Consider the following 21,527-nt stretch of genomic DNA (forward strand, 5'->3'; position numbering starts at 1 on the left):
AATAATAATTTTGCCCCTCCTTGCCCTCCTGCCCTGCTTTTGATTGTTCTAATAGGCATAAAGCATAGAGAGATATTAACCACAAGTCAAGAAACCATTAAACAAAACAAAAACCACTGGATGACTTGAGATGGCAGATATGACAGCTCATGGGCAAAGGCTTCCATCCTCAATATACTAAATAATGAAATGTTAATAACAATCATAGTTTTTACATCACCTCAGAGTCAAAATGCAGAAAAACTTAAGTTTTTGAAGAATATCAAAATAAAGGTATCTTATGTCAACCTGGTAACAGAGCAAGTTTCTCCACCACAAACCATGTTTGCTTATTATTGTAAGTGAGCCCATTTCCTCTGCCTTTTCAAACACAAGTACAACTTCAGTGTCCACGCCGCCTCTCCTAGATAAGTCCTGCCCATCTTCCATGGTCTAACCTGAGCTTCCTCTCTCTTTACTGGTACACATTAATACTACAAAACAATGGGCTTCCCTGGCATGTTTTCCCTCATGTATGTCACACCTTGATTGCAGCGTCCCCCATTACTCTTTCTTACCCCCCCCGCCCCCACTTATTTCCTTCCTCTTCCCAAATAGTCCTTTCTACTTCCACGTCCTCTGTAAAAATCTAGATTCCACATATGAAAGAAAGCATTTAACACTTGTCATCTTGACTCTGGCTTATCTACTTAACCCCATGGACTCCAGCTTTATCATTTTCCTGCAAATGAAGTAACGTCCTCCTTCCTTTCCAGCTAAGCACTACTCCACTGTGTATGCATACCAGTTTTCTTTACTGACTCGAAAGCTGGCACTACCTACCCTGCCTCCCCCTCCCCTTGGCCACTGTGAATGGGCCTGGTGTGCAGGGACAGCTGGTGCGTCTTGCCTCTCACCTCCTCCCCGTGTACTACATGTGTACCTGCAGATGGAACAGATGACAGTTCTACTTTCAGGGCTTGTTTTGTTTTGAGACAGAGCCTTATGTAGTCCAGGCTAGACTCGAATTCTTTTGAGAGAGTGTGTGCAGGATCTTTCCTCTTCCTGGTGTCTTGCTGACCTCTCAGCCACACAGCATGGCACTAGCTTACATTACACTATGCCATTTCCTGGCTATCTTCTCAATAGGGCTGTAAGAATCTTGGACATTAGACTTTTCTCTTTTTCTTTCTTTCTTCCCTTTTCCTTTCTTTTATGGTCTCCTGATACAGGGTCTCACTGCCTGAGCTAGCCTTTTACTCACTCTGTAACCCAGGCTATCCCTGAACTTGTGATCTTCTTACCTTCACTTTCTAAGTGCTGGGATTATAGGCACGGACCTCTGTCTTGGTTATGGTTTTTATTGCTGTGAGGAGACACATGACCACGGCGACTCTTACAAAGGAAACATTTAATTGGGGTGGCTCACTTACAGTTTCAGAGGTTCAGTTTATTACCATCATGGCGGGGAGCATGGTGGCGTGCAAGTAGACACGGTGGAGCTGATAGTCATATATCTTGACTCAGGCAACAGGAATTCAACTGTCACACTGAGGGAGGCTTGAGAAAGAGATCTCAAAGCCCACTCCCACAGTGACACACTTCCTTCAACAAGGCCACACCCCCTAACAGTGACACCCCCTTTGGGGTGCCTTTCAATCCACCACAACCACTATGTGCAGTTACGCTGTCTTCTTTTCCTGTACTTTACAATTCAATGTATCACGTGGGGGTAGATAGCAGATACTCAAATTTTTCTTTTTTTGAACTGGGGAGATAGCTCACTTAGTAGAGCACTTGCCTAGAATGTATGAAGTCCTGGGTTCAATCCCCAGCACCACATAAACAGGGCATGGTGGTGCTTACCTGTGATTCTAGCTCTGACAAGGCAGAAACAGAAGAGTCCCGAGTTCAGGAATATTTGAGAGCCTGTCTCAAAAACATTCTTGCTCTCAGAATAAATATAGCTTTACTTTATAATGATTATCAAAATGTAGCTTCATTACAACCAGCAAAGAAACCTAATGTCTGTCAACTGAAGTCATTAAACCATTAATAACATTTGGTAAACCTTGTTACAAATATGTGTGTGTGTGTGTGTGTGTGTGTGTGTGTGTGTGTGTGTTTATATATCATGTATTTGCCCTCTCCCATTGTACATTTCCTAAACTTGGGTTTATTTTAAAAGTAAAGCCAGGTATGCTGATACATGTCTATAATCTTAGTACTTGAGAGGCTGATCTGAATTCAAGGTGAGCCTGGGCTACACAGTGAGTTAAGGCAGGCTAGGCTGCATAGTGAGACTCTGTCTTCATGTAGATGGAAGGAGAAGAAGAAAAAGGGAAAGGAGGAGAGAAGGAGGAAGGGAAGAAGAAAGGAGGAAGAACAAAGAAGTTAAGATGTCTGGTGGAGGTGTGGGAGAGCCGCGCCGACATTGTGAGCATGACCATGGGAGAGCTGTCCCCATCATTACTCATCTGTCATGAGGTAGCATGGGCAGGGGTAGGGGATATGCTCCCCCACACACACCTGAGGCAGGTGGAAGGGCTGGCCCTGAGGTCGTAAGAGCAGGACAAGCTGTCCCTGCCCCTCATCAGCTGCAGCACTAGGGAGTGTGGCTCCTGCACCTTGCCTGGGCAACACAGCAGAGCTGCCCTGAAGGTGTAGGTGAGAGAGAGTCGACCCTGGGGTGGGTGTGAAAGCAGGAGAACAGCACTGCCCCTTGCCCATCACTGCAAGGAGTGAACTAGCCAGGGCAATACTGAAGAGCTCACCCTGGTGGTGAGGGCAGGGGAGAGCTGGCGGGCTGACCAATCCTTCAACTACCAGGCCTAGAACTGACGGGAGCCATAAGCCTAAGTGACCCTTGACACACATGCTGCCATGTTTGGGTTTCTCTCCTCTTTTAGATCTAGGCCTTGCTTAAGTCTCCATAGCACCAGAACCTCTTCTCACAGATACCAGAACCTCTTCTCACATATCAGGTGAACAAGCTGCAGTTAAGCAATTAGGCAGTTAGACAAGGGTAGATAGATAACCTTCAGAGCAACATTTCCTGCTGGCCGAACAGCCCATAATTAAGTCCCTTCCTGCTTGCAACCCCCATTACTAAGTCCCTTCCTGCCTGCAACCCCCATAATTAAGTCCCTTCCTGCTCGCAACCCCCTTTGCCTACCTATATATGCCTTGAGAGAAAAATAAAATTTTGGAGCTTGATCAGACGTCCTGTCTTGCTCTCATTCTTTGTGTCTCTTGTCCCTCTCGTTCACCGGCCCTCCCTTTAGGTCCCCGTTGAGGACCCCGCTGGCCGGGGCATAGAACCAGGGTTATGTGTTGGTGCATCCCAATATCTACCCCATCTGTGATCTGCTGGAGCATGGGGTAGGGGTGTGTTGGTCCTATGGTCCCACAGCTGCAGGATCTCCATGACACAGGGCAGCAGCAAGATGTCCAGAAAGAGTCCCAGTGAAGGCCCAGTGTCGATGGTGTAGCAGAGAGAGACCAAGGGCCTTGAACCAGACCAATGATTCTTTGTGATGAACGCCTGTGTGTAAAAATGGATGGATAAAGGGGTTTACTGTGTGACTCACTGTGTCACACTGCAGCTTACAAGATGAGATTTTCCCCTTCCTTCTCTTTTCCTTTTTTCTCTTATATTTTATTTTGTTTTATTTGGGTGGGGGGAGATGGGTGAGATCAGGAGGCATGATGTAAAAGACACAAAGAATAAATAAAAAGAAAGTTAAAGAAAAAGGTAAAGATATATTTCTGAGGAATTATTAACCAATTAGCCTGGTTAATTTGACAATGAGTTTGTAAAAATCGGAATTATTTACTTTTTAGACTACTAATTCTGTAAGTACCAAATTATTATAATTACAACATGGTTAAGTGCATTTGTTCATCCATATTTGAAAAGATAGTCACCTGGTAGTGTTTCTGTTTGTTGTTGAGGTGCACAGTCTAGGTAAGCCCTCTGCCACTGAGCTATCTATCCCCAGCCTGTCACCGGGGAAGCCCTAACCCACCCAGGGCTCTTGGACATTCTGTACATTTCCCTGAGCATTCCGTCCACTAGTTCACCCTTAGCTCCTCCTGCTAGAGACAAAGCAAGTCGGAACTTCCCAGGGTCATTTCCACTCACTCCAACAGCCTCTTACTTAAATGAGAGTGGTGATGGCAGAGCCTTCTTTGTGTAATTTACTCACATAAAATTCATCATATCAGGGTTTTTTTTTTTTGAGAAATGGTAAATAATCTGAGGCCTTGAAAGTCCTAGTTCCTGTAAATCTAGAAAAGTAGCTTGTAACCCACAACTTCTTTCGCTCACCCTCTCTCCTCCCTTCTTCCCTTCCCTTCTCTTCCTTTTCCACCACACACGAATGTGTCCAGAAGTGTTTTTAAAATCTGGGCAGGGGGAAGAACCGGGCAGGAATCCTTGGCTTCAACAGCCGGCTTCAAAGAATTCAGTGTGCTGGGAACAGTAGCCAAATGGGTGCAACTGGGGCACCCTTGCTCCAAAGCCAGAGACCAAAGATGAAGGCGAGGAAATGGAGGAGATTCTTCAAGTGACTTCCCAGGAGGAATCTCAGACGAGCCACACCCAGTCCCTTCATCTTGGTAAATAACTCAGCAAAACTCCAAATGGGTTTAGCTGAGTCCCTGCAGGAACCTCTCCCAAGAAGCAGGGGATTTCTCCCAGGCTGCTGCTACATGCAACTCACCAACCCCAGCCTGCCTGCAGGGGAGTGCGTGCTTTCCCCAAGTCAGGGCATGTTTATCACAGGAACAAACAAACAGCAAACAGCTCATGAGGCTCTTAGCCATTTCCTGGCAGAAGAGGAGCATCACTGTCTTCTGGTTGGACTGGGGATCTGGCCACTTAAAGATAGTAACTGTTTCTGGTAGGAACCCCGCTTTTTGTCTATATTTGACGGTGAAGTTAAATTTGAACTGCTCCTTCTAAGACAAACTGAACTAATTGGAAATGGACTATAAATAAATATGCACAGCAGGCATTCATTAATTTACACACCCAGCATTTATTGAGCACATACACTAAGCAAGGCACAGAATGGGGGACTCAGAAATAAAACGTGCAGTCTCAGAGCTCAAGGGAGCTAACAGTGATAATCACCACAAGGACAAAAGCAACAGAACCTGACGGAGCAGCACTGTGTGCTGGGATTACCAAGCGTGTGTGTGTGTCATTAGTCCATTATCCAAATAAACTTTCCCAATGCTGAAGTAGTATATTCTCTATTTTACAGACAGGAACTCAAGGTTGGCCACACAAACTGCTGTATCTAATGAAAAGACACTTGAGTATAAGGCCATTCACCTCTCCAGTCCTCCTTAGCGCCTCCCACAGGTCCAGTGGGGTGCAACTTGACACTACAAAGCTACAGTCTAGGGCCATGACAGGGCACTAACCAGGTGAAGGCACTTTCTGCCGGGCCTGAGGACCCGAGGTTAACTCCTGAGATCTCATGGCAGAAGGAGAGAGCTCCCTCTCTAAGTTGTCCTTTGACCTCCACATGCATGCTGTCCACTCATCCCATGTCACATACACAAAGTCTGAAAAAAATGTAATAAAACAGTTTGTAAAACAAACAACGAAAAACCAAATGGATAGCCTAGATGGGGATATAGGAAAGATATCACAACGGTTTTATCTCTAACCCTATATTTTAGGTCAGAGATATTTGTTTGCCAGTCATTAAATGTACCATATGGTAGAAGGAGTACCAGAAGAGGGGTCACTTTGAATGTCTGGTGTGAGGCCATGAAGGGAACTGAGATGCTGAAGAACTTTCTAAAGGCACTCTCAAGCTGAAACTGCTTAAATGTGTGCAGGGGTATGGCAGAAGCAGGCAAAGTTTCACCCAGAGGGAACAGGATTTTAAAAGGTGGGCAAGGGGACAACCACAAGAAGTGTGTGAAGAGTCAGTGCTCTCACGAGGTCGGAAAGGGTGGTAGGATTGTGAGAGGCCACAAAGGTAGTTACAGGATTCCCATCTGTTCAGCAGGCAGTGCCTAACTACTGATGTTCTGGAGTGGCAAGGGAGAGTCGTGCTTGAGAGAATTGCACTTAAAAGAAGTCTTGTGCAGGTCAGGGGCAATGATGCACACCAATAGTCTCAGCATACAGGCAACAGAGGCCGGGAGACCATCAGCTCAATGCCAGTCTAGACTAAAAAGCAGGACCCTGTCTAAAAAATGCAAAAATAAGGCCAGGCATAGTGGCACACACCTTTAATCCTGGCACTGGGAAGGCAAAGACAGGAGGATCCCTGAGTTGAGGCCAGTCTGGTCTACATAGCAAGCTCCAGGACAGCCAGAGCCACATAGCGAGACCCTGTCTCAAACAAACAAAAACAGAAAAAACAGCTGTTTTTGTTGCATGGTATGATGGCACATATCTATAATCCCAGCTCTCAGGAGATGGAGGCAGGTGGACTTTGAGTTTGAGACCAGTCTGGGATACAGAGTGAGTCCCTGTCTAAAAAAAAAAAACAAAATAAAAACAGCAGCAATAACAAAAATTTTAAATGAAATGAAAATAGAATCTTTCAGTAGTTCTCAAGCTCTTTACATTTTTTAAGGATTTATTTATTTACTATGTGTAGGAGCTTTTTGACTGCATGTATCTATGTGTACCATGCCTGTACCTGGTGCCTGCGGAGGTCATAAGAGGGTCTCTCAGATCCCCTGGAACTAAGCCGCTGTGTGGGTGCTGGAAACCGTACTCAAGTCCTCTGCAAGGGCAGCAGGCTGAGCCATCTCTCCACCCAGCTCTCAAACTTCAATGAGCATCACAGTTGCGGCTGAGTGTTGAAAATGCCTGGGCCAGTTTTAACTTGGGGTGGGGTGGGGCCTGGGTGTCAGGATTCTAAAACACTCTCTAAGTGAGCTAAGGTTGAAAACACTTCTGTGTTAGGACTGGACAAAGAAAACAAGGTGAAAGGCACTCCCTGTCCCCAACCTCAGTGACGCTGACCACCACCTGAAGGGCTTGTTAAATGATGAAACCCCAGACTCACTGAGACGGGATCAAGGAATCTGTCTTTTTAACAACCCAAGATGTGTAATTAGAGTTCTAAAGACGGGCTGTAAATTAGGGTCAGGTGGTGGCAGCGGGCATGAAGAACATGTTTTAATGCCAAGTAAAATAAAACTGGAAGAGATTAAATTTTCAACACTATTTATATTTGCTTTTATATACTTCCAGCTTAAAACCCACCAAAACAATCAAATTTGAGTATGGTTTATTAAACTGACAACTTTAACCTAAGTTGGTTTTATTTTGATTCATAGTGGATAAACTCAATTTAGTCATTTACTTCTCTTTCTAACAGAACCATGAGAGAGAACAACAGACTTCAAAGGCCTAAGAGGGACCACTTAACTTCTGGTAGATCTACTGTAGAGGTGGGCTAAACAGCAGTATGTTAAAAATGACAGCTCACCCTAACATTTTAAAAACTCTTGGTTGCATGTACTTTAACTTTCAGGATCTGCATCCTACATCCTTCAACATGAAATGTAACAGGGAAGCAAGTACTGTACTCCCTTCTACACTAAGAATCAACATTCAAAAGGAAAGAGAGCAATGATTTTTTTTTTCTCTTGAAGACAGGGAAAATGGAACTCAAAATAAAGAACTAAGGTAAAGGCAGAAGGATCAGGGGGTCAAGGCTAGCCTCAGCTACATAGCAAGTCTGAGTCTAGCACAGGATACCTGAGACTCTATCTTTAAAAATAAGCTGTAAACTCTATAGTAGATAAATTTTCTCTTCCTTTGTCTGCGTAAATGGCAGACAGACCATCAGAAGCAATGAAATGCATTCTTATGCCTTAACTCCGTTGATTACATATTGGGCTAGAAAATGATACAGTCATCTCAGAGACTAAAAGGCACAACATGTATTGAAGTCCATCTAGCAGCGGCATGATACTGATAAGGGCACTGGGCTGAGAGTCAGAAAAGCCAAATTTAGACTTGAGTCTACTGTTAGCTAACTCGGAACTTGGCCTCAATTTTTAATATCTATACTTAGGGTTGAAGTAGATTTGTTTTCATACTATATTCCCTCTACAGGTCCTGCAGTTTTTCAGAGGCACCTTTAAGGTTCTATAAACATTTAATTTCAATTCTTATTAAAAACACACCTTATTAGCTGGGTTTGGTGTTGTACGCCTTTAATCCCAGCACTTCTGAAGCAGAGGCAGAGGCAGGAGAATCTCTGTGAGCTTGAGGCCAGCTGGGTCTACACAGTGAGTCCCAGAAGAGCCAGGACTATGTAGAGAGACCCTGCCTCAAACAAACAAACAAACGACCACAGCTTTCTTTAAAATCTGTAAGATTTACTTGGCTGGATATACGGCCCAGTGCGAGAGCACTTGTCTACGTGTGTGTGTGGCACCGATAATGAGTAAGTCTTGCTTTAGCTTGGTGGAGTGTGGAAGAAACTACAGTCCAAGTGACTCAAGAAGTGCAAGTGCACGCTCAATAGACTGCATAGTAAATCTGAATCTCTAGACACTGCCAGCCAGCGTTCACGGGGCAACTGGTTATGGAGCTTCTTCTGAGCTACAAATATACGTATTTGGAATTGTAAATATGTCTCAGATTTGGAAGTCTTTAACTGCTCTATGCTTTGTTTGTCTGTTTTGCTCTATGTTTGTGATGCTAGAATCAAATCCAGGACCTCCCAAACCTAGGCAAGTGCTCTACCACTGAGTCACATCCCAAGCTCTTCCTTTTCATCCAGGGCTATAATGGCATAAAGGATACACAAAAATCTTTGTACCTAGCTATATCTTGTTTCTGGATGATCCAGTTATGGAAGCAAACACAAAGGAGATATATTATTGTATAAAATGCTTGAAAATTACAAAATAGAACTATCTAAATGTCAAGATACTAACAACTAGTAAAAATATAGTCACATTTGTGACTGTAAATGCAATAGTTAAAAAAACTAAATAGAGTATTATATTAAACACAAAACTTGCAAAGTCAAGTGGATCAGCACGAACAGTTAATACTGCACAAGGATTTTCCCAGTACTATCAGACGATGTTACCGTAATTGATAGAGACTGTCCACTCTAGGGTAATCCTTTAAGCTACAGACCTTCCACAATCATTTGCAGCAGATTTATATCAGTAACTGCATTAGAACTAACTTCCTTCCTTCTTTCCTCCCTTCCTATTGAGACAAGAGTCCATTACGTAGCCTTGGTTGGCCTGAATATGTAGCCCACACTGGCCTTCAATTTGCAGTGGATCCTCCTGTCTCTGCCTCTTCAGAGCTGGGATGACAGGCACAAGTCACCACGACCAGCTAGAATTCCTCCTTGTAAGAAGTTTTTGTTTGTTTGGTTTTTCTTCCCCACCCACACCCCCATCCTAGGTCCTTGTTCTGGGCAAGCACTAAGACACTGAGCTGAATCCTCAGCTCCCAGAATTTATCCTGCTTTTACTGAAGTTTTCTGACTGATATAAGGCAAGGGTGAGAATAAGAATCAAATCAAATAAGTTACTATTATTTCTGTCTTTCTTTCTTTCTTTCTTTCTTTCTTTTTTTTTTTCAGACAGTCTCTCTCTATTGCCCTGGGTGACCCAGAAGTTGCTATGTAGACCAGGCTGGCTGTGAACTCACAGAGTTTCTTCCTTTGCCTCTCATATGCTGGGATTGCAGGCCATGTATCACCATGCCTGGCTATATTTCTATCTTAAAGTAAACCCATAAAATATAGGCTTACCATGTACAATTTGATAAGGCAGGGACACATGTTATCATACTAACAACTTTGGATAAAATGTTGGTGATGTATCAAAACAGGTTTGGGACTCTATGTGAGAAACAAAATTACTTTCTGAAACTATGAGGAAAAGTATGTGCCATGCTGATTAGTGGGCACAACTTACCATAAGAATCCCAGAGACTGGAGGCTTAAAACTGGCAATACATTTTCTTCATGTTCTATGTGGACTAGAAATCTAAGACCTAAGTGCCAGCAGAGCTGGTGTCTGGTAAAGCATCTCTCCCTGGCTTGTAGTCTTTTCTGTCCTCACACAGCAGAGAGAAGGAGAGGAGGAGTGGGCAGGAGCTGATAAAGGCACACTGATCCTAGCAGATTAGACTTACAGTCATGACCTCAGCTAGCTGCCTGCTATTAGGCTATAACTAAATACAACAAAGAGCGTGGACTTCACATCAGGAGGTTTTTTTTTTTTAAGGGGACACAACTCAGTCCACAGGAGCCTGCAGCTCATACATGGCCCTCTATGATCCTTTGACTTTTTGGCTGGAGGTGTGTGTAGCTCAGGGTGAAATCATTTGCCTGGCATATGAAAGGTCCTGAGTTCAATTCCAAGCACCACCCAGGGATGACAATGAAGGAGGAAGAGAGAAAAGTAGACAGTGATACCTTTACTTTTCTTTAAAACATTAAGTGTTTGTATGTGTATGTATCTAAGTGTGTACAGATGCATGTACATGTATGTATGCATGTGTGTGTAGGCCAGAGATCAACCTTAGGAACCCTCCACCTTGATTTCTGAATCAGGCTCTCTCACTGGAGCTGGAGTTCCCTGAATGAGTCAGGCTGCCTAGCCAGTGAGCCCCAGGGATCCCCTGGTCTCTGCCTCCCCAGCACAGGGATTACAAATGTACACCACTTCCGGCGTTTTACATTGGTGCGGGAATTGAACTCAGACACAGCAAGTCTTTTACTGAATGAGCCATCTCCCCAGTCCCCAAACAATAAAGTTTTTTAGCTAGCTGAAAAAATCATTCATTGTTTTACCCAAAGTGATCATTCTTCTTCACTGAGGAATGTGAGCAATTCAGCTTTGACACAAAAAATAAATGTATTACTACTTTTTAAATATCTGGATTACCAAGTAATTAAACAAAAAGGTTAGAATGGAAACCAGAATGTTAAACACAAATCTACCAGTGTTTGAGGCTGTTTGTACGCATGAGCTATAGTTTCCTTGATGTGCTTTTATCCTACAAGCAGATCCTGGAACGCCTTTCCTCTAAGGTTAGGGATAGGGCAGGACGCTTGCCTTTGCCATTTTTACTCAGCATATAGATGACGTTCCAGATCAATGAGGTACACACACATGCAAGTACGACATGGTCCACACAGAATAAAATAAATGCATCAAGGACGGCAATTGACCTCTGGCCTCTACCTATGTATACACATGTGAACACCACCCCCCTGCACACATCACACTTACAAACAGAACATGTGCACACACCCATGCACACATCACACTCATCAACAGAACAGAAAATAACCATTAGTAAGGATATAAACCAACTGGAGACTCTTGCATTGCTGCTGAGGATGTAAAATGGTGCAGTCTCTACAGAAACCAGTAAAGCAGCTACTCAAAATAATTACTATTACCAAAATTCAGCAGTAATTTAGTAATACATGCCCAGAAGAACAGAAAGCAAGGACTCAAACAAGGCATCTGTGTACCTGTGTGCTCAGTAGTATTACCCACAATGGTGAAAACGCAGAAGTAAGATTAGATAAGTAAGTTAGATAAGTGTTTGTTAACCGAGACCACAGATAAAGACATGGTGCTTGTCCACAGTGGAGTACTGTTCAGCCATCAAAATAGTGAAATTCTGAAACATGTTAAAACATAAGTGAGGCCGGGCGGTGGTGGCGCACGCCTTTAATCCCAGCACTCGGGAGGCAGAGGCAGGCAGATCTCTGTGAGTTCGAGGCCAGCCTGGTCTACAGAGTGAGATCCAGGACAGGTTCCAAAGCTACATAGAGAAATTCTGTCTCGAAAAACCAAACCAAACCAAATCAAACCAAACCAAACCAAACCAAACCAAACCAAACAAAACAAAAAACCAAAACCAAAACAAACCATAAGTGAGTTTGGAACCATAAGTCTAAATGAACAAACAACCAACCCAGCCATGAAAGGGCGACTGTACAATACTAGGACAGTCCAACAGGTTAGGATTAGGTATGAGGGTGGGTCCCAGGGACTGGGAGGGGAAACGAAGTCACTGTTTAACCGTGCAGTTTCAGTTTCTCAAATGGAAAGAGTTCTGGAGTTGGATGGTGGTGACGGAACAGTGAGAATATGCTCAATGCCACAGAGCTAGGCACAAAACGATAGCTAAAGTGACAAATATTATTCATGTTTTGCCACAGTGAAAATAAAAACATGCACCTGGAGAGATGGTTCAGTGGTTAAGAGCACTTGATGCTCTTCCACAAGACCCAAGTTCGGGCAGAACCCATGTCAGGAAGCTCACAACCTCTTGTAACCCCAGCCCTAGAGGACCTGGTGTCCTCCTCAGGACCCCACAGGCACTCACACACACACATGTAGCATACAGACACACACTCATAAATAAAACAAAAATAAGTCTTAAAAGAAGAAAAGTAAGGGTTGGGGTGTCTCAGTGGGTAAGCACTTGCTTTACAAGTGTGAGGACCCGAGTCTGAATCCCCAGAACCCACATTAAAAAACAAAACAAAACCCCAGGCACATGGCATGCACTTGCAATCTCGGCCATGCTGAGAGGAGGTGGAGCAGTGCATCCTGGAGCTCACTGGCCCCCAAGCCTCGCCTACTTGGTGAATTTCCAGACCAATGTCTGAAACAAAAGGTGCCTGAGCAACAACACTTGAGGTTTGTCCTCTGACTCCCACACACGTACATACAAGCATGCACACCTCCTCATACACATGCACACTCTCTTTTAATGTTTAAAAGTACTTAGCCCTAGACTCAACACAGTTATTCCTAAGATCTCTTTAATGGCAATGCTTTATAAGACCCCATAATAACAAGAAGAAAAAGAGATGAGATTCTAGTGGAGAAATACCTCCTGACTCCCCATCTTCAGAACTGAGAGTGTAACTCTGCCTTTTAGTGATTATGAGGGGCCAAAAAGCTTTAGCAACAGTAGCGAACTCCGAGGGGCCAGGCCAGAAGCATGAGCAGGTGAAGCAGGGCAGCTGGGGTGTGGTGAGTCTGAGGTCACACGCCCTGTCTAACTGGAGCAGCTGCAGTTCCACCCTGGTGATCTGCCCCCTGAAGGAATGTGGGCATGGTGCTAGGGTTTTCCATCCTTCAAGTGAAGTTGTACTTGAGATTTTTATGTGTAATGCTGGCATCTAATGTTTTAAAAGCATTTTAACACTGCGAGCCAAGGGAAGGTATCTGCAGGCCAAGGCATGCACAGTTGGACAGCCATGAGTTTGTGATGTCTTTCAGAATACAAATGAAGAAGGATGTGGGGGCACATGCTTTTAGTGCTAACACTCAGAAGGCAGAGGCAGGAGGATCTCTGTGTACTGGAGGCCAGCCTGGTCTACACAGGTAGAGTCCCACGACTACCAAGGCCACAGAGAGAGATCCTGTCTAAGGAAAAAAAAAGAAAAGAAAAAGAGAGTTTCTTTGCACTAATTTTTAAAGTTTGCATACAGTTAAGGAACAAAATCATTCAAACCATTTGGAATGTACCAACAGGCACTGAAAACTACTTTAATTCAGTAGTACTTAACTATAGTTACAGTACAACTCAAAGGTACTTAAGTACAGTACTAGTTGTTAGTGAGTTCTTAGAACATGAACTTCAATGTCTCCATACGGTTGGTACATAAGTAGTAACCACGGTTACATTCTTTTATTCTGAGACAGGGTCTCACTATCTTGCCTCAACTGGCCTTGAACTCCTGGGGTCAAAAGATCCTCTTACCTTAGTCTAAGTACTTGGGAGTATAGTTTCACATCACCATGCTAGTCATGGATACATAGTAAGACCCTGTCTTAAAAAAAAAAAAAAGCAAAAAGTTCCTATATGATACAGAAAAGTTAAGGAAAAGCAAATTTCTGTAGCCAATCTACAAGGCAAGTTCCAGGACAGCTGTTACACAGAGAAACCCTGTCTTGAAACCCACCCACCCCGCAAAAGAAAAGAAAAGGAAAGGAAAGAGAAAGACAGAAAGAAAGAAAGGAAGAAAGAAAGAAAGAAAGAAAGAAAGAAAGAAAGAAAGAAAGAAAGAAAGAAAGAAAGAAAGAAACCGCTTACCTACATTGGGAGGTATGGATATAATTACTGGCAAAATGAATAAGGGTCTTGCCCTCATAAATCTTATAATCTAATAAGGGAGACAGACATTAAACAGTGTCATTCAAATAAATACATTTTCAGGAATCATAGAAAATGATGAGATTATGAGAAAAAATTCATGTGGGGAGGCTGGAGAGATGGCTCAAAGCTTAAGAGTTTGGTTCTAGAGGACATGAGCTTGGTTCCTACCACCCACATGGGTGGCTCATAACTGCCTGTAAGTTCAGTTCCAGGGGATCTGACACCCTCTTCTGGCTTCCAAGAGCTTGTGCACACATGCACACACAACATGAACATACACACTCACATAGCACATATTCACCCAGATACACAACATACATATAAATAAAAATAAATCTTTAAAAAAATATATATGGATAGGACTGATAACATGACTCTAGGTAAAGACATTTCTACTAAGCCCAATGACCTGATTTTTTTTTTGTTTTTTGTTTTTTGTTTTTTCGAGACAGGGTTTCTCTGTGTAGCTTTGCGCCTTTCCTGGAACTCACTCTGTAGACCAGGCTGGCCTCGAACTCACAGAGATCCACCTGGCTCTGCCTCCCAAGTGCTGGGATTAAAGGCGTGCGCCACCACCGCCCGGCTCCAATGACCTGATTTTAATCCCTAGAATCCATATGCAATTTCCATACATGTACCATGGCACGCATGAGTATGATATGTACATCTACATGCACACGCACACACACACACACCCCATAAACATACAAACAAATAAATAAATGTAGAAAACTTTAAAACATATAGAATGGCCGGGTGTGTTGATTCATGTCTTTAATCTCAGCACAGGCTGGCAGATCTCCAAATTCAAGGATAGCCTGGTCTTCTACAGAGAGGCCAGGACAGCTAGGGCTACACAGAGAACCCTGTCTCGAGAAACCCGTATGTTTTAGTTAAGAGTTTACTATTGCTGTGAAGAGACGCATGACCACGGGCAACACTTATAAAGAAAACATTTAATTGGAGTGGCTCACAGTTTCAGAGGTTCAGTCCATTATGACCTTGGCAGGTAGCATGGCGGCATGCAGGCAGACGTGGTGCTGGAGCTGACAGTGCTGCATCTTGACTCAGAGGCAATACGAAGTCTACTGACTGTCACACTGAGGGAAGCTTGAGAAAAAGAGACTTCCAAGCTGGCCCCCACAATGACACACGTCCTCCAACAAGGCCACACTTCCAACAGCGCCACTCCCTTTGGGGGCCATTTTCTTTCAAACCACCACACACACGTATTTATGTACACACACACACACACACACACACACACACACACACACACACACACACACGTATGAAAAGGAATCGTGGAGGATACTCATTTAGAGGAGGAGGGTTGGCACAGGGAAGGCCCTTCAAGGAGCTGACCTTAAAGCCAGATCTGAAGGATAAAGGAGGTTAGCAACCCCAGGGTCTTGTGAACTGAGGGTGAGGAGTTGAGCGGGAGGAGCTGGTGACAAAGTCCAGCAATGTGCTGTGTGACATGTGGGACAGACCCAAATAACTGAAACGGGAGCATTAAACAGGGAAGGCTGAGCTACTGGAGGCAGGAGGTGAAAATTTGAGGGGACAGACATTGTCAATGTTTTTCCTAGAGAAAGATTTCTGAAGAGACGAAAGTGAAAAAGGAAACTGGGAAGTAAAGAAAGGGGAACTGCGGGCAGGAGCTCAGGAAGTTGTCTGCCTTCTGCGTCTGTTGTCTCCCCTCATTCTGGGGAACCTAGGGGAGGGCCGCCAGGGCAGAGCAGTGAAGCAGGGAAGTCAGGCCAGAGCCCTGGCTGAGTCTATCCAGCTACACTTCCCTCCAAGTCACCCAACATGACGGCGGGTATTTTAGAAAACTTAGCAGATTTTTAAAAACCATGTAATGAGATGTTGAAAATTCTCTGATTCCTAGAGTTTAAAGTCTAAAAGTGGGATTTTTGACAGGTCTCTGATTACAAGACCACAGACTCCATGAGAATAAGCATTTCTGCCTAAACAGTGTGATAAACAAATGTTTACAGATTGAATCCGCCAAGACCATGAAGACAAAGACTCAGTGAGCTCAGGAGGAAGTGAACAGTGAGGGTGGGGAAAGAAAAGGAGGGAAGGAAGGAAGGAAATTGGAGATAGAGATTGGAGATATATATATTTTAAATCTTGAGACTGGGTCTCACGTAGCCCAGGCTAGCCTTGAACCTCTATCCTGCCTCTACTTCCTAAGAGGTAATTGGCAATATTTTAGATCCTGGCATTCATTCATTTTCTTAAAAGACCTATTTTTATGTATGTGTGTCTGTGTGTGAGTTTGTACATGTGAGTGCTGGAGGAAGGTGTCAGGTCCTCTGGAGCTGGAGTCACATTGGTTGTGAGCCACCTGATATGGCTGCTAGGAGCTGAACCCAGGTCCTCTGGAAGGGCAGCAATGCTCTGAACCTCTGAGCCATCTTCTCCTCAGCCCCTGGGATTCATTCTTACCTCTTTCTCACACACAATCACTCAGCATATCTTATCAAAACATCTCCTTACATAGCTCTCCAGATCCACAGTCATTCTGTTTCCTACCTGGTTTCTGCCTTCAGCCTTAGTTAACTGCCTGGCACTCTTTCCCACACTTGTCGGTGATAGGTTTCCATTAACTTCAGGAGAAAGCATGCATTTCTTTTTAGGACGCATGAAGCCCTCATAACTGGGTCACATGCATTCAGGAAGTCCAGCAGAGTGTTACAAACATGGCCTTTGTGAATATGAGTTGTGCTGCTTGGAAAGCTTTGTGGCCAGCCAGCAAGATGGTTCAGTGGCACTTGCCTGAAATGGAACCCTGGAATCTACACAAACGTGTAAGGAGACAACTGACTCCACAAAGTTTTCTTTTGATCTCCACCCAGCATACACACGCATGCATGCACGCACGCGCGCACACACACATTCACACACACACACGCACACACACACACACACACACACACACACACACACACACACACACACACGAGTACTACTACTACTAATGATTAGTTAAGTCTTAAAACCTTTGAGACATGTGCTTTTAATTCTCTGGCTTTCAGTTTCTTAACTGAAAAAGGTAGGAATCGTCCTGACTCGTGTTTGCTTGGACGATGAACTGAATATATGTAAACAGTTTCCTCTGGCTGACACACAATAAGCACTCAGCACGATTTCCTTTGAATCTGCAATGAAGGTTTTCTCTCACAGGTTAAGCCCCAGTTAGGATGAACTTTCTATCATTTTCCAAAGGAATCATTTCCTGTCCTCATGCTTTCAAAATTCTTATTTGCCAGGGCATCACCTAAGGAACTGTATAGAGAATCACACAGTGTTTGTCCTTTCGTGACCTGCTTAGTTCAGCAAGTCTAATCCTCAGGGTTTCCAGGGCTGAGGATGTAGCTCAAGTTGGCAGAGTGCTTGCCTAGCAGGCACAAGACCCTAGGTTTGATCCTCAGCACTGCTTAAAAACATGCATGGTGGTGCATGCCTGGGATCCCATCACTCAGGAGCCAGAGGCAGAAGGATCATAAAGTCAAGGTCATCCTCAACTACCTACCGAATTCAAGGCCAGATGACCTATAAGAGACCTTTCTCAAAAAACAGCCAACAAAACCCAGGTTGAATAGTGACCCTAACTTAAAGAAAGAGATTAAAGGTGGGTTAACACTAGTCTCCGCCATTTTTTTTAAAGATACCTTTTTATTTTAATGTGTATATATGTGTGTGGTGGGGATATGTGCATATAGGGCAAGGTGCCTTTGGAGGCCAGACGCTTTGGATTGCAATGGAGCTGGAGTTACAGGCAGCTATGAGCTGCCTAACATGGGTGCTGATAATTGAACTCAGATCCTCTTCTAGAGTAACACTTGCTGTGCTCTTAACCACTGAGCCGCCTCTCAAGCAGCCCCTCAAAATAGCTTCTACTGATAGCATACCACTTTCACAGCATGGTAAAGTCAAAAGATCATCAAGTCCAACCATTACAAGGTAAGGATACAGTCAAGTTACTTATAAGTCAGATTAATGCTTTGCTGGTTTTAGGTTTTCAGAGCTGGAATTGAACCTAGGGCCTTGTGCAGGCCAGGCAAATACTAGACCACTGAGCTACACCCCACCCCTTAATACTCTGCTTTTAAGCTGCTGAGATTCTTACCCAGTAAACCAGGCATATTTTGAGGTCTTTCCATCTGACTGGAATGTCTAGCCTGCTGTTTCCTGGTAGTTCTTTAAACTCACAAAATGTACAAAGTTTGTAGCTAGAGATTCACATATCCCTGAACAACCTTTCTCAATGGTATTCTAGTCTACAAAGTCTGGCCACCTCGGCCTCCCTAAGGCCCTGTACCTGTGTAACTCCAGAACACTGTCATACTCTTTGCCTATCTCTCTCCTTACACTGTTACCAACTCTGTAATCCCAGCACTTGGGAGGTGGAGGCAGGAGGATTGGATGGAGTTCATGGTCATATCTGGCTACATAGAAACTTTGAAGCCAGCCTGGGGTACTTGAGACCTCATCTCAACAAACAATAAAGGCTACTATCAATCACTCTGTCTCAAAATAAGTAAATAAATAAATAAACAAACAAATAAATAAACAAATAAAAGAGAAATAAAGAAGAGGAAAGGAAATGCCAGGTGGTGACGGTGCAGGCCCTTAAGGATTTCTATGAGTTCAAGTCAGCCTGGTCAACTGTTTCTTGGGTCTCACAGTCACCACTGCCTGGTAAACAGTGTATGACAATAGTTGTTCAGGTATTAATTGTGTCATGATGACAATTCTCTTGATAGATACTTCTTCATAGTAGATGTACCTACCGTTATTTTATCAACTGAAAATATGTCAAATATGTATTTCTGTTGGTAAAGAACAAAGCCCTTAGCAACATTCTTATTGAAAGAAACTGAACAAAAGCTCTTTGGGGCTGATACTCCCAAACAGAAGAAAAGATTAACTTCAAACAAATTTCAGTCTTTTCCAGGCTCAGAAAATTCAGATTAATCTCTCCACACTGAAAGAAATACCAAAGCAAGGAGATGAATTTTAAAGGTCTTTTACATTTGAATAGATCTTTCTGCTTCCAAAAGTCTAAAGTTGCCCAGATAGCAAGAGGCTTACTGTAGTGTTCATGAGATTATCTGAAACTCAGACACAGGAAAATTAGCATCATTCAGAACTCAGTCGTGCAGAAATGACATTGAATCTCTGTACTTGCTAAAAACTGGAAGAAAATGTTTCTTGCTGGAGGGTCAGCTCCCTAGGTTTCTACAGGTGGCTTCGTTTTAGAAATGCTGTGCTGGAACTCCAGCCTCCTTCACTACCTCCCAGAAGGTTAGCCTCTTCCTGCTAATGTTAAAATATGAACATGACGCTTGAAGGAAATTATCTGCAGAAGAACAGCATAATGCAGCTTGGCTGCATCGGGGCCGGCATCCAACTGGGGTAGGGGTTAATAAATCTTTTCCTTCCGAGCTCTGCCTCCAAGAGCGTTCGCTCATTCCGGATTAAAACCAGGAATTGACACACTCTGGAAGGTGTTCCAAAGTTTCCTGGAAGGAGCTGAGACAGAATTAAAAGTGTTTAAGCAAAGATTTTAGGCTCATCTAGACACAAACTTTGCAATTGGTCTTCAAGAAATAGGAAGCTGCATAGATGAAATGCCTAGAAGCGAGTGTCCAGCATGAAGTTTAGGTCTTGTTTATGGCCCGAGAGGATCAGAGGGAATTTGGGAGGTGCTTTCCTCTGCAGCTGGATGCAACATTGGCAGCTGCGATTAGAAAGATAAAGAAATCCACATCTGCTTAGAGTTCAAATGCTATACGAATCCCTTGTGAAAGTAAATAAATTCCTGAAGAGGCCCTACTTCTAAATCAGTAAAAATAGGGTACTGGGCTGTTTTCCATAGTTATGTCCATATGCCATATCACCAAAACCAATTCAAGGTTCTTCAGCATAACAGATCTTCAATGACCAAGAAAGGCTTAGCAAAGACAGATCTGCTGAAGCACAGGCTTCACTTACACACAGAGTGTGGATGCTTATAGAGACCAGAGGGCTAGTTCACTTAAGGTTGAGTCCATCTTTCAATCTGTAAAGGGAAGGATGCTATTACCAGTATACTAGATACTTCTTACATGACAGGAGAACAGATCTGAGCAATCTCTAGGGGTTACATGTCAATGACGCAGCAATCGAAGCGGAATAGTGGAAAAGCACTGTGTGAGCCATCAAGTGAATGAATCCAGGTCCACTGCAGCTTGACAGGGGGCCACCTGTGCGACCCTCCTCCAAGTGACACAATTTCATCAGTTACAAAGTGGGCAAAATAATACCCATATTATCTGTTTGTTAGGACAGTTGAAATGATCTAATAAGATACTGGATCACTTTTTAAAATGGCCATACATAAAGAAGCACAGAACTGCTTATAAACTCAATGAAAACAGCTGAACACTGTGCCCACCCACTTACTCTAACATGGTGAGTCACCGTGTGGGTGCTTGGCACTGAACTTGGGTCTTCTGCAAGAGCAACAAGTGCTCTTAGCCACTGAGTTAATTCTCGGCTTCCTCTCCCCCTCCTTTCCCCCCACATGAGTTTTGATAGCATAGGCTATCCTTGAACTCACAATCCTTCTACATCAACCTTCTAAGGACTGGGATTACAGGTGTGAGCTACCATGTCCAGCTCAACAGTTTTTCTTCCTATCATTTGAGTGGCATCCCAAAAACATTTTCTTCAAGGTGTTTCCTTTACACTCACAATTGGCTCGTTGATAGAAGAAGCCTTGTTTTTGGCTTCTCTTGGGTTTTGACATGCCCTTCCTCCCTAAAATTAAGCATTTCTAGGTTCTGATTTCAAGTGATATAACTCAATTTTTTCCCTTGCATTTAGAGGCCACTACAGGGTTAGTAATTGCCTAATCTCAATGTTCTGTTTTGGAGAACAGAGGGGCCCAAGGAGAGGGAGAGAGATGGAATATGGCTCACTGAACATTCAGAATATGTACAACACTTGAAGTATGAAGTCCAGTGTCTTACATAGGCATCAGTCATGGCCCTAAAACAAAACCACAGTGAGATCAAAGATCACTGAGCAAAACCACTACAAAATATGTAGTGATGATGAAAGAGTTAGACATACTGAGGGAATCACCAGGAAGAGAAAGAGAGAGAGAGAGAGAGGGAGAGAGAGAGAGAGAAAGAGAGAGAGAGAGAACAACACACTATTGTAGAAATGGTGCCTATATCCCTGCATGATAGGAACCTGCCACAGAGCTTGAAATTGTAAAGAACACAAAGCTGCAAAATGCAGTAAGTGAAATGCTGTAAAATGTAGCATGTAAAATGCAGTCTCTCTGTATTTACTTTGTTCTTTTTATTTATTACAGGACATCTAATATTCA

At 43.5% G+C, this 21,527-nt stretch overlaps 1 protein-coding gene across 1 annotated transcript in view; it reads right to left on the reverse strand.

Annotated features, from left to right (window-relative positions):
• Cstpp1 (centriolar satellite-associated tubulin polyglutamylase complex regulator 1) overlaps positions 1–21,527 on the reverse strand; it is a 162,696-nt gene that overhangs the window by 72,402 nt on the left and 68,767 nt on the right.

This window comes from Peromyscus californicus, unplaced genomic scaffold (assembly GCF_007827085.1).
Source record: "Peromyscus californicus insignis strain IS unplaced genomic scaffold, ASM782708v3 Scaffold_7__1_contigs__length_154581171, whole genome shotgun sequence".
Classification (NCBI taxonomy): domain Eukaryota; kingdom Metazoa; phylum Chordata; class Mammalia; order Rodentia; family Cricetidae; genus Peromyscus; species Peromyscus californicus.